At 39.1% G+C, this 14,028-nt stretch overlaps 1 protein-coding gene across 1 annotated transcript in view; it reads right to left on the minus strand.

The window, feature by feature from the left end:
* Positions 1 to 14,028, minus strand: part of LOC138943402 (uncharacterized) — a 120,190-nt gene that overhangs the window by 65,753 nt on the left and 40,409 nt on the right. The window contains exon 2 of the mRNA XM_070314230.1: positions 10,662 to 10,774. The gene's annotated coding sequence lies outside the window, so the exon portion shown is untranslated. The remainder of the gene's footprint in view (positions 1 to 10,661; positions 10,775 to 14,028) is intronic.

Consider the following 14,028-nt stretch of genomic DNA (forward strand, 5'->3'; position numbering starts at 1 on the left):
AATTAGAAACATGGAAAATATAAATTAACTTTAATTATTTTTCGTATCATTCTCTTTATTCTCGTATCCTCTGTCGAGAATTCGACACAAAGACTCTGATTTTTTTTTTTTTTTAGTATATCACTGTGTCGCCAGCGATCTCCAGCGAGGAAAGGGATTTGCAATCCCTTCGACGACAATCGACGAAAGAAGAGGGAGGATAAGAGCGAAGAAAGGGGTGGCGAAGGGCGGTAATGAATTAATTGCCTTACGGTAGCGCGTGGCCGGACGTACGGCCGATCGTCCTCGACTTCCGGTCCCGGTGACTCCTTCCTCTTTCGAGGTTTTCGTGGTTCCGATCGAAAGCCGCACTTTGGCGATAGCCGAAGGGACACGAGAATGCCGTCCACTCTCCCGGAAAATATTTATTTTCGTACCCGCGCGACACGGTCGACGTACAAAGGGTACTGGAAACTGCCTTTCCCCAAATTCTCTCGTCCTTCCTTCCGGACCGACTACATACACGCGGGGCTACTTTCATACAGTGTATCGATTTTATTGCGCGGCGAAACGCACGAGAGCGCTATTACTTGATTATCGAAAAACTTTTGTTTGAAAATTTTTCCATCGCACGGAAATAATATCGAAGTTAATTTCTTTCTTAAATTTTTTTTTTTTTTTTTTTTACAAGCGCCACGAAATCCTCCATTGAAACCAGGCTGCCCGTTCGAGTCTAACTCCAAAAATGGAGCAAAAAAAAACTGGATGAAAAAAAAAAGATTTATCGACCATCGTATCGACCCCGTCTCGACGGGGAGAGAGAGAGACGATATAGCTTGTTTCGCTCTTATCGCTCAGTATGATCTCTTATCGGATGCACACGCTTGCCGCGGGGGTGGACTCGTGTCGAGGGTAGGCGGAGTACGGGTACGGTTGGTGCATGCCATATGGCTAGGAAAAGGGCAGCTGTTGATCGGATCGCGTGCTCATCATCTCTAGTAAAGCCAGCTCATGCTTACTGTCTCTACTTGATTTGCAGATGGCACAATTATTTATGCGGCGATCGTGCAAGGGAGGACGCGTTTCAGGGATCGCTAAGAATCGTTCAAGAATCGGCAGCCTTTGTTAATCGATTGCTTTGAAATTTCAATTAGACGTAAAATTTTGCGAAATGTGTTTCAACACGGATCGTTTATTTGTCACCACGAGAGAGATAGAGATATTTGGAAATTTTTGAATTAAATAATTCAAATTAAATCTCAAAGTTTGTGCAAAATATCTTTTTTCGCTCTCAAAATCTTAAAATAAGAACATTAAATAATTTAAATATTATAAGCCTCTAATCAGACGTACGATCACGTATCGTATTTTAAGTTTCGTTCAGCAAGGTCTTCGCGTCGGAAAGTTTCGAAGCTCCAAGTCGTAAATGTGTTCTCTGTTTAACGAAAATATTAACAGTTGTACGGCGCCGATAAAGAGGAGAGATAACGCGCGCGCGCGGTCGCGTGCGCGGCAAGTTAATAAAAATAAAAGACTCGCGCGCGCACGAGAGAGAGAGGGAAAGAGAGAGAGCGATAAAATGTAACGGGTAACTCTGTTTGCACGGATAATCCTTTGGTCCTTTTTATGTGGCAAACAAATCCGATCCGCTACGGTAGCGAGGCTTCGCAAACAGGTGACTCGATTTATATACTATAAATTTCACCTGCAACGCATTATTTGACAATTTTCTCGGGGAGGTTCGATTTTTCGTATTGCGATTAATACTCTCCCTCATCACGTAGACAATATACGAATATTGTACAATGATAATAAAGAATTATTGTACAATAAGAATTACACACATGCACACACACACACACACACAAATCAATCATTTTTCACGCTGCTTTAAATAAATTAAAATAAATATAAATACTGTAAACGGAAAAGAAAAAAAAATTTTCTCATGTGCTGATCTAAATGGAAAAATCGAGTGTAAAAATCCCGATATCAAAAAAATTGTGCCGCTTATCGTCTATATCTAATGTAGCAGATGGCTGTGAATATGATGGCTCTCCCGAATAAGCGGACTATCCCTGTATAAGGTCGTAAAATGAAGAAAAAAAAAAAAAAAATTTGCGCACATCACTGCCATAATCGCTCATCGCGCCGAGTGATTATCGTTTTTATTCACCGCGACACGTGCCGCTCGTAATTAACGGAAAATCACCATAAACCGTACGTGTACACGTGGATTCGGGGAACGATGCGAGCGACGATTACGCGATCGCGTGTTACGCGTACCTATACGTGTACGCGATGCGTGTTAACGTTGCTCATCCCTACACGCTGTCCCGACACGCTCCCTTTGACGACGGTAAGTCAAACGAGGCGTCTATCTGAGGCGAGACACGCGCGTATTGACTCCTACGCGATACATAACGGAGACATGCATGCATTTACGAGAAAGGACGAGCGATAATTTGAGTGAGATTGTCGCCCAAAAACGAGATGCGAGGATAAAAGAACGCGAAATTGAGAAATAGATGAATTAAAAAAATGTGTGGAAGATAATATTATATAACAAATGTGCTACACTCGAATATTTGCTGATTAAAGATCATCTATGTCTCTATAAATTATAGCTCTTTCGGATTATTGATTTTATTATTTGCGAGATTAATTGTTAAAAAAAAAAAAAAATCATGTTATATATCAATATATGTATATTATAAGAAGAAGAAAAAGAAGAGAGAGGAGAGAAGAAAACAGATATACTTTTATAACTTGTTTCTAGAATCATAAAGAAATAGGAATAATGTACATTAATTGCGCTAGGACAACGCTTGGATAATATGCAGAAAGTCAGTATTGAAACGGAAAGAAGGAGATTTTATTGTTTCGCCAAACATGGCGGAAACCAGTTGCTCTGGTTCGCCTCGTTGATGCAGGATGCAGCTGGCAAAGAGAGAGGGAGAGACAGACAGAGAGAGAGAGAGAGAGAGAGCGCATCTCTATATAAGTAAAGTAGTTATGTCTATATATCGTCCAAGTCCTGTTCCAAGGGACTACCTTTCTCCGACCGGCCCGACAAAAGGGCAGCCACGGATAAATATGTAACTATAAAAAAAAAAAGAAGGATAAATACTTACGGTCAAGAGTCAATATTGTGAGAAGGGACCCCGTCGGTCTTCGGTCTGTTTCGTTCAAGATGGAAGCCGCCGCGTTTAGGAAACTTTGCGTACTTTCTCTTTGTTGCCCGGGAACGAAATTCTCTCTCTCTCTCTCTCCGCTCTTTTCCCTCGTTTATACGATCATCGTTAGATCATAGTTAACTGCGCTAATCGCGCTGCATACTCGGCATCAAGGCAACGATCGTATTTTACAGCATCCTACGGGCCACTCTCAAAGCGTGAAGCGATAAACGTTACGATTCGACGTAGGCACTCAGCGTCAGAGGCAAGTTCTCGAAGAAGAAGAAGAAGAAAAAAGAAAAAAAATATTTTTAATATTCCGGTGTGAAGATGACGCTTTACGTCGAAATGCTCGCCGTCATATCTCATACCTTGATTCCGCCTAAAAATCGCCCAAATGCATAATGCAGGTGTAATGATATAAGCGCGATCGGGCGCCAAACCTTTACCGCTTAAAAGCTTTCCGAATCGCTGGTAAATTTGTCACCGGCCAACACCGACCGATAATGGCGCGCGCGGCGGAAAATAATCGTCGGCTCGCATTACGGATCCATTACATACGGGATCGCGCGCGCGCGCGCGCGACCAAACGCGTATTAACCCCCGCGGCGTTTTGTACGAGGTACCCCGCCCGTGTCCGTCCCTCTCCCCCTCCCCCCCTCCCCTCCCCCGTACATTCTCGGGGATGGAGTATATCGAGCGCAAAAATGATCGATTATATCTCAAGCTATACAATACATATATATATATATATATATATATATATATACACACACACATCCCTTCGCACACGTCTTCCCGATATCCCCTTTCAGGAAAGCACATCCGAAACGTTGACGTTTTTTCGTGTGTCTCTCTCCCATCAAAATTGATGAAGGTATACTTATAAATTCATCATGCGTGCTTCGTTTCGTTTCGCGATTTTTTTTATTTTTTTTTAATCAACTTTGGCAAGTTGTGGTAATATTGCCGAAGGTTGATATTTTTCGTTTGCGATAATTAAAGTCGATTTGTGAGAGAGCGTATTTATAAATGTATAGCATACGTTTTTTTCGTTTCTCTCATACATGGATTTTTTGACCGATTTGCAATCAATTTTACCGGGTTTTTTTTTTTTTTTTTTTTTTTGGGAGATACATTTATTTATAATTTCCATATAAGACAATGTGTAAAAGTGTAGAAATTTTATAACGCAGTTAAAGGGAATGATGATGTTGGAGAACGAAATTTCTAGTCTCCACACATTAATGCCACGCAACTCGAGGTGCGCAAAAGGGGTTTGTACTATACGTTACTAACTCCCTAGGCGTTTTACAGCCAAGAAGGGATTAATATTTTGGTCCGCATCGCTACGTGTAATGGATACATTTAACGCCCAGAGGCTAATCATTCTTTTTTATGTGTCGATAAATATAAACATGCAACGAGACAAAATGAGCCTTTTCCGATAGTCTACCAGCGATCATTTTTAACATATTTGAACGCTGTTTTAGAGCCTGAGCAATGGCGGACGTATTTCAAATGTAGACAATTGAAAATAATCATTTAAATATATATAATGCTTTGTTCAAATAAAATATTGTTGAAAAATTTATTTTTTCCGTAACAATGAAAGAAATAATTATCTTAATTGATCATTCGAAATTTCTAACAAACATATATACATGTATATGAAAAATTTATTTCTCATTCGTAAAATCAATTGAATATTTAAAAAAAGTGATTTTAATTAACAATGAATTTTGTTTCATTATTTTTAAAGTAGAGATATATCATAATTTGCGTTTACGTAAATACGTTTCGTTTTTGACTTTGATTTTGAATACTAGTTTTATTTATCTTTAATTCTTTCTAAATTATACATATGTTTAATTAAAAATGTAGCTACGGGTCTCGGCAGGATAAACTCTGCGCTCGCGACACGAGGACACTCGCGGATAAAAAAAAAAAAAAAAGCTAACAAGGTCGGTAAGCGTTCGCCTCGTCCGGTCGTTTTGTTCGATTTCATTTCGATGAAATGACGCGCGGGATAGCGCGTATCACGATGCACGCACACTAATGTACGTCGAAGCTGCACTTGTTTCTCTCTTTCTCCTCGCTCTTTCCATCTTCTCGTAATGATGGCTCGTCTTGCTAATTGAAACATCGATGCACGTCGGCGGTATTAATATCGCGAGTTTGCAACTCGATTCTCAACGAGTGACATTCTGCGAGAGCTTCATGTTGGATTGACATTTGCAATATTTTTGCTCCTCGCGTATTAAGCTTAAAAATCCACAATCGTCAATATACTTCGTCAAACGCGCTCTGAAATCTAATCTAATGGAATTATTCTTTTTAGAAAAGAATATGATGATTTATTCAATGGAGTCTTCGTAAAAAACAATTCAACATTCAAGGAAATTTACATAAAAGTGAGCATCCGGTTTTCTTTTTTTTCCGTCGAGGAAGTATCTTCGGAAACGGGAAAAAAAAATATCAAATGTGCGGATGGATCGCGACTGTGTTTTCTTTGATTACCGATATACAACTAAAATGATTACTCGATAATCTTGAATCAATTATCATCGTTTATTTCTCACTCGATCCGTCAATTTAAAAAAAAACATACAGCTAAATCTTTTCTGTAGCACTTATTTTTATATAATATATACCATATGTGAGGGCTCCGCAGAGCCAATTGAAATCGCTGCAGATAAGTATCGATCGCGTAGATCTCTCGTAGATAAATCGGAGGTGCGCGCGATCCTGTTTATTGTGAATGATAGAAACGCGCCCGTTAAGTGATCGGGCCCCGAGCGTCGAGTCTTTATTTCTGCAGAATGCAGGTGTTGCTCTCTCGCTAGACGGGATCTAGGATCTACGAGAGATAGAGAGAAAGGTGACGTTCCATCGTAGATGAAAGATCGACGCCGCATCGTCCCGTCATCGCCTGGTGCGCGCAGACACGAGTGTTACATTATACAGGGTGTCTTGAAGAAACGAGATGACGTAGTAATAAACGTGCAAAGCTTATGACAGCTACGTGACGGACACGACACGTGACAGTTTACAAATAACGCGAGATGACGGAGTCATTCGCGTTTTCGCTTATCTCGCTTACAATTGTTGCATCGTGTATAAAGTATAAACGAACGTTAACATACGTCTCGACAGCGCGCGTCGATAATACATGTGCTCTTAAAATTTTAAAACTGAAAAATCCATAATTGTCTCAAGATTGAAATGTTCTTTTTTTTATTTACAACAGAAGAATCAGATCGCGTCTGTGATGGCGAGTAATCGGACAATCGCGCATCGTACTACACGATTTTATTAATCTCTCGCGCGCATGCATCTCGCTATTATCTCGATGATTAATAATCGTTACGTAGGCGATCTAACAGCCGGAAGACGGAACCCATCGCGCGGCTCCCATCGGAATTCCGTTTCGAGGCTCGCCATTGAATCCATGAATTATTATATACTTCGGGCGTGAGTCGCGAGTTTAAGCGGCCCTGGAAACGGCAGATCGATATGACGCGCCCGCGCAAGTCCGCGGGAACCGTCGCTTTTACCGTCCGCGTAAATGCGCGTAGACGCGCGTACGCGGCCACCGCGGTTGTGCCATCCTCCCTCTCTCTTTCTCCCCTTCTCCTCCTTCCCCTCTCCTTCTTTTTTTCTCCATCTACCCTTCTCCAATCCTGGAGACACGCACGCGCGCATACAGAAGCGTCCATCCGCGTATACAGGGTATGTCCCGGACTTTACCGCGTCACCTTCCTTTGAGCGACTCGCGTCGCTTTCTAGGGATTCTTTTCCAACCGCACGCAGGTACGATGGAGAATGGATGGAGATGATTCTTCCAATGGAAAAGTAGAGGAAACGATAGTCTCCTGCAGGAGATATAAAGGAGGTTTCTTTTCTTATTCGAAAATGTATTTCATCGATATGAAGGCGCGACTCTTGTTCGTTGACAGAAAAGAGTAGAGGGGCCGATAACTCCCCGAGAGTCACGAGTGATTGAAGATAGAGAGATGCCTTTTCTCTTTCAAAAACATATCTCATTGATATCGAGGTGATTTTTTTTCTAACGGGAAAGTATAGGGAGACTGATAGAGTCTGAATTACAAATGACGGACGCCAAAGGTTTCGTTTCCTTTTCGGAAATGTATTTTGTTGATCTGTCGAGGCGTCCCCCTTCGTTAACAGAAAGGTAAAGAAACCGGTATGAGAATTCAAATGTGACTCCGAAAATATAAAGGCTTCTTTTAGTTTTCAAAAATATATAATGAAACTTTAATACAAGATCTTTTTATTTTAATACAGTTTTATTCTCATTTTTTAATCGCGAGGATAATTGATGCTAAAACTTTTAGAATTTTTCAAAACTTAATACCGGCATTCTCCGAAGGAAAGCTATTCCGATTACTAATCGATCTTTCAACCTACCGTGTCTTTTTAAATATATACACAGATACCAACGGACCTATAGAAAATAAATTAGAAAATGCCGCTCGTATCATCGTTACCGGTGCTACTGATAATGAGTTATTTAAAGTTAAGAAAACCAAAGGATATTTCTTAAATTAAATTTCAAGAATATTTGAGTGCTTGGTGACAAAAATCAATTTTATTTCTTCGATTAATATTATATTAAATCCGAATTTAAGAAGATATATTATTAAGATAAAAATTAAATAACTATGCTAAACGTGATAAATCGAATTTTTTATAATAGTACGAGAATTTAAATTTCGGTCGACATAATTGTAAGAAAATATTGGGACACTCTGTACATGAGAAAGTAGAAGCCGGCTTGTCCCGCGAGGGTAACTCGGTTCATCTCGCGATAATAGGCTCCAACCACGTACTTGGAAAGTCTTTTCGACACAATCGATAATCGAAAGTTACAATAAATTTACTTTACTACTTTATTTGTGCGTACATACTTATGTAGGATTTGTTCATATATTCTCTCTTTGCTTTGTGTTTTATGCGAAATATAAACGACGTAACTCTGTTTCACAAATTTCTGCGAAGCTTCATTTATTAAAGAGAAATTTATCATATACGATATGTCTCTCTGGCATTCTAAACCTCATCGCGCTACATTTTGGAAATGAAATAATTAACACGACACCCGCCCCGTGTTTTCGAGTGAAACGAAGAGGTATGCGTTTTCAAGTAAAATAAGTTTTCCTCCTAAAGTTTGAAAACTTTATCATCGTCACCTTCCGAGATTCTCGAGTTTTCTCATCTTCAAAATTTTCGGTACTTTGAATTTTAGGATCTTTAGATTAGATTTTCCAAGATCTTTGTATCTTCAAATGCTTTCCGATCTTTCGGTTCTTGAATGTAATTCCAAATTTTTGAGTTTTCGAATCCGGCAACTATACCGACCTTTCGATGTTTCCTCGACGCGCGTTTCCGATCATCAAATTTTATATGATTGCAAATAAAAAATCCAATCGTCGATTCAGAATTATTCAATTTAATTTGTTCGTGCGATTCTCGGCTAAATCATTACTAAATCATTACTATTTGTCTAATAAGAAAAATCTTAAAGTATCCTGTAATGTTGCATAATTTTATGAACAATTTAAAAGGTAAGAAAGCCTACGCTTTATATATACATGTACAATATAAATCATCTATAATTCCTGACAAAATTCGCGAAGGAGAATTCCATATATAATTTTAAGTAATTTAGAAAACATTTGAAAAATTATAAAATATATACATATATTATATGAAATGCATATATTAAGATAGAGATACGTATTATGACATATACATACGATATATGTATACATAAAATCATAAATAAATTTCTGTCTCTTGAAGTCTGGCGAATTATAGATCGGCTCAAAAGACAAAAAAGTGTTCAAGACGGTCCGGACTTTTTTTTTTTTTTTTTTTTTTTTTTTTTTTTTTTTTTTTTTTAAGATAATCGTATCTCTCTCTCATTTAGACAATATTATTTTCAAATTCTCTTTAGAGAATCTTCTGTCTCTCTTTCTCTCTCGTTTAAACAATATTACTTTGTACTAGCAAAAAGGAAAAAATATACAGACATTGGGAAAACTATTTCGCGATTGATTTAGCAGCAGAAACGTTTCTGCCGACGTACGCGAGAAAATGGTGGGGGGATACGATTTATGCCCGATGTTTCGAGCGGTTCGTACGACGGGGGCCGGAGCAGTAGTCGGTTCGTAGAAAAATTGGGACACGCGGGGGAACCGCAACACCCCGCGCTACGCTGTCGGCCAGGACAAGGTTTCAGGCCCTTGGTATAAGGGAACAGAAGGAGGGAGGTTGATGGGGAGAAGCTTTTAGCCGGGCTAGATGGTGCCGAGATAACGGCGCGTCCAAGTGCAGAGTGCGCGCTACAGTAAGTAGTATAGTGAAGATGCTATACTAAAATCGCGCGAGCGTGTGTATCTCATGCTATGTATCTCGTACATTCGCCTATTGGGCGCAGTATCTTCGGCGAGGCTCGCTAAAGAGAGCAGCCGATTTCCTCCCACATAATGTGTATGTTTCTCCCGAAAATTTCGAGCGGTTATATAATGGCGATGAAACTTTGAATTTCGACGAATTGCGAGGAAACTATAGGTTTTCTTACGATGAAACAATCAAATCTATATATTCGATAATTTAATTGAAAAAATCCCCCTTTCCGAGTCAAAATTTTTTTTTTTCTACTTTCCATCTGAATTTTCAATCTAACATTTATTTTGATATTTTCAATACGCACGGTCAGGTGTTCCTCTCTTTTAAAAGTATTTAATTTATATTTTTCCTGCTATGAAAGCTCTCCCCTTTTAAACCTCTAACAATAAATAAGAAAGTTTGTTTTTTGTCTAACAAGATGTAAAATATACAATATAGGAATTCCATTTTTATATAAATTAAATCCATAAACGTGAGAAAAATGGAATTGAAAATAGAAGAAAAACATTTCGATTAATGCGTTTGAGGTATAAGTAAGTTATAAATATATATATATATATATACATATTTGTAAGATGAAGCATTTTCTTCCCGACGAACGAGAAGTAGAGCTCGCTTATTGAATAAGAATCGAGCACGGGTAATTTAGTGCGCGTAGACTGTAACCGGCGCTCGTATAAATTAAGATTGCGTCTTAAAATAAGAGGCAATCGCGCTGGGGAACTCATCGTTCATCGCTGACGTATACAGATCGATGGAATCGTATTGTTTAACGAATGACTTTGCGCCACTCGCAAGCTTATCGTTGGTCCATTTGCGCGCCGTCGACGATGAAAAGCGTGTAAATTTGCATCTCTCTTCGGTGGGCATTGCCACTCGATGTGACTCATAACGCGAGATACACACGATCAGTGCTATTTCTACGAAGGTAGCGGGAGGATCCCCCAACTACCTGGTCGTCAAAACTGTACGAGACACGCGTCGTAAAACCTGGCGCCAGCAATCATGATACGAGATGCACCTTACGTTGTACGACAGTCACAATAATAGCGAATATTGCTCTTTTCTTACCATTCGTCGCTGCATATGTAAGCCTCACTGGATGTTACAAGGAATTTCGACCAGTGGCACTGCTCCTAAATCCTCGTAACGTCAGTAAAACCAGGTATAATTGAAGTTTCTACCTGCAACAATAAACATTGAATTTTTCAATTTTCACTTTTTGCGCCGAATAAGAGAAAGAGTATATTCGAATTGAATTACATGAAATATTAGAAATTAATTACAATTATATTGTAATTAAATTAGAACGCTTAATTATACAATATAAGCTGAATATAATCCTCGAGAATTTTACGAAGGAAATGACTATTTTTCAATTACTATTCGGCTCTGCTTTAATGCAGGTATTGATTTACATCACAGCTTTATTTGAGCGCGGCGGATTTCTTAGATCAAAACATTACAGAGGCTATCATTGAAGTGTCCCAAAATTTACGAGGTTACCTGGACAGACAGACCCCCCCTAGAACTTACCCTCATTAGCACGGATTTATCGATGTTTTTTTCCAAGAGAACATAACTGGCGCTCATGCAGATTCCAGTTTCCAAAATTTTCAGACACCTATCGGCGCCGGAATCGTCGAAACTTGTTTTTTTTTTTTTTTTTTTTTTTTTACAAGCGCGACTATCTTTTTTCAAGAAAAGTATTCTGGAAAACAAAGGATATTCCCTTTTCTCTATTTCTGTAAAACCGATTCTTGTAACCGTATATGATTTACTTTGCGATAAATCGCGAACATAGAAATATCGTTCGTCTATATATGTTCATTGTAAAAAAAATTTCTCAACCAATAGCTAATTATTATCTAATACAATATTATCCTAGGAAGAAATCTTAAATGATCTAATTTCACACAGAGAATAAAAATATTTTTCATTTTTTTTTTTTTTTTGATGCGCGCAGAAAGCGAATAATTTTAATAAAAATAAAAAAATATATTTAATAAAAATTAAATATATTTGTGTAAGATAATTGTTTGCTATTCGAAATTAGTTTCTTTTCTCATTTGAAAAGAATCACTGTGTAAGATCGATATTTATCAGAAATATCGATATAGATTCATTTTTATTTGACATATTGGAACGTAGCTTCTGTAGAAACTCCATAGACCCGTCATTGGAATTTTAGACATCGTTTACAAGGTAGCGGGAAAAGAGCATCGAGTGGCGCCTCGACGTTGACGCACACAACAGGCTCCGCTGCCGCGGCTGTCGCGCGTTGTCTCTTCACGAAACTAAATCCTACCTACTTAAGCGGCTCAGAGCGGCTCCCGATACGACGGGTGGTCCTGAATATGGAGGTCAATCGGTGCCCGGAGGCGTCTCTCGGTGCGGAAGAAAGCCTTAATCCATCGTAGGTTCTGCGCCCTCTCCGCAACTACCGTTCTTCCCATCGTCGATCCTTAAATACGTCCCTACTCCCGCTACGTAGATTTGAAACATCGCGAACGAAGTCTTCTTATTAAATTCTTCGCTTGACAGTCAGCTGTTCTCAAAAGGGGGGGAAAAAAAAAAACACGTTGATTGACAGACTAAAACGCAAGATTTTAATTTTTTTTTCTCTTGAAATCCAGATAACTGGATATATTCCAATAATTTTTTATATACAGAATGGAATATATGTGAAAAATGTAGGTTTTTGAGCGCGGTGAATTTCTTAGATCAAAAAATTATAGAGGCTACCATTGAAGTGTCGAAAAATTTACGAGTTTACCTGGATAGACGCCCTTAGGAAAAAGGACAGTTTCAAGGATAATTATTTTCCTATGGTGCGAGTGATAATTTTTTATCGCTCTCATGAAACCATAAAACTTTCTTAAAAATTATTCTTTTATTTCCAATAATTTGCGCAATATTAGCAGAAATAAATAAATAAGAAACTCTTCAGAAATCGAAAGTGAGAATTTCTTACGTAAGCGTTGAGAGTTTGTCGCGTCGAATTACTATCTAGTTCCAAGTGAAGATTTCGCGCGAACGTTAAAATAGCAGGCTGACAATGGGAAGAAAGCTGTAACTGTTGCACGGTGCCTTGGCGTTTTGAAGTTCGCGTGAATTATCGCGGACTGTCGGGCATGCCTTGTGTGTGCATGCTTTTGAGAGGTCCGAGCGAGAAAATACAGGAGAGAGGAGAGAGAGAGAGAGAGAGAGAGAGAGAGAGAGAGAGAGAGAGAGAGAGGGGGAGAGACGCACAGAGCAGCATCTGCCTGGAATGCATTCGGCGCTGATAGCTTTGTCGGCTTCCCGCATCTACACGCTCCTACGCGCTCTGAGCCGCTTAAGAAGCCTTCCTTCCTCTCCACACGCTCCCACTTCACAAAGCAGTCCGCCCGTTGTAAAATCTCGTAATTCCGAAACACGCGCGCCTGTGCTTTACCGATCGTCAAGAGACGAACGATCGATCTTCCGACACTTGATATCGTGGAGAAATGTTTCTTTCAGTTTCCACGAGAACGTGTCGGAAATAACATTTGCAATTTTTCGCGCTATAGGTATAGCACATAGTTTTTATACTACAATATTTATCAATTCTATCTAATAATAAATTAAATCCCTTTCAAACTATCTATAATTGGCGACGATCCAAGGTAGCATTGTTGAATTTATTATTTCACAATGAATGTTGATATATAATTTCGAATTTATAAAAGTTTTTTGCGTTAGAAAATACAAGATTATAAATAAAATCTCATCACGACGGTATACGATATGCCGAAGGATTTTCTCTCGGTTTATTAAATACGTTAAATAATGTCACTGAATACGAATCTGAATTATATTATAATCAGAGTCGTTAAATATTAACGAGGGTGCGTTTCTTTTTCTAAAGATCCAAATAATCGGACGCACCGGGAGAGCCCGCGCCTTTAATTTCAACATTCTCGGTCTTTTATTATTTCATTATTGCGCATGTAGCATTTTTCATGCATCCTATTTGCAGTTTTAGGTTTACATTTTTAAAAGAAGTTTTTCCACGCCGTCGACTATTGTCGAACGAAGCCAGCCATATGTGGCCGAATATTTTCCCGAATTCTCTCGCACCGATCGACTCGTCAGCGATTAGCTAATGCGCCGCAAGCGAACCGCGAAACTTCTCCCCGTTTTTTTTTGCCGCGCGAAGCCATTGCTTTTTTTCTCTCGTAAGCTCCCTTTGCCTCGGCTCGGTAGAAAGAGACTTTCGCTTGAATCGCACCGTTATTGCGCGACACGCGAGAAAGAGAACAGAGAGAGAGAGAGAGAGAGAGAGAGAGAGAGAGAGAGAGAGAGAGAGCCGCGCCTAGGTATAGGTAAATATATCCCATAGCGTTCAAGCTTTTACGCCATTCAAACGGTTTCTTTTCGCGCGGCTGTGAAGAGATCAATATTATTAAATTCTACT

Source organism: Polyergus mexicanus, unplaced genomic scaffold (assembly GCF_030449975.1).
Source record: "Polyergus mexicanus isolate NDT 795.1 unplaced genomic scaffold, iyPolMexi1.0 SCAF_26, whole genome shotgun sequence".
NCBI classification, from domain to species: domain Eukaryota; kingdom Metazoa; phylum Arthropoda; class Insecta; order Hymenoptera; family Formicidae; genus Polyergus; species Polyergus mexicanus.